The sequence below is a fragment of the Dendrobium catenatum genome, unplaced genomic scaffold (assembly GCF_001605985.2).
Source record: "Dendrobium catenatum unplaced genomic scaffold, ASM160598v2 fragScaff_scaffold_1728, whole genome shotgun sequence".
NCBI lineage: Eukaryota > Viridiplantae > Streptophyta > Magnoliopsida > Asparagales > Orchidaceae > Dendrobium > Dendrobium catenatum.
In genome coordinates, this window is record NW_021320190.1 from 838,110 (window position 1) to 838,831 (window position 722).

The window sequence follows — 722 nt, forward strand, 5'->3', positions numbered from 1 at the left end:
TTGATCAAGGTTATCATTAGCCATAAGACACAAATTTGTTACCTCCTCCTCTGCTTCTTCTTCTGACGATTCTGAGGCAGAGTCGACCCAAAAATCTTTCTGTGTCTTCATCTTTCCTTTCTTATATTTGGTATTATCCTCGCCTTTCTTCTTAGCTGGTTGGCACTTTAGATTGGGGCAATCGGCTCGAAGGTGACCTGGCTTCCTACACTCAAAACAGATTGTATCAGATGAAGCTTTATTAGACTTCGAGCTTTTTACCTTTATTCCAGCTGTTCTGATGACGCTTCTATTTTCTCTTCAGGAAGTTCTTGAACTGTCGGGTCATCAGTGCTATCTCATCCTCTTCCTGCCCTACAGAGCTTTCACTTTCTGAGTAGTTTGCTTTTAATGCTACCATTCGCTCCTTTTTCTTTTCACCTGCATCACTTTGTCTCTGACTCACTCCTTGCTCGTATGAAATGAGTGACCCAAGGAGATTATCAATAGAATAAACGTTAAGGTATTTAGATTCAATGATAACAGTTATCTTTGCATCATAGGAACTAGGTAAGCATCTAAGAATTTTATTAACTTTCTCATAATTTGAAATCTCTCTACCTAATGCATGCAAGGATGTCACGATTTGGGTGAACCTAGTGTACATGTCAGATATTATTTTGCTAGGTTTCATACGAAAGAGTTCATAATCGTGTAATAAAATGTTAAGCCTAAACTGTTTT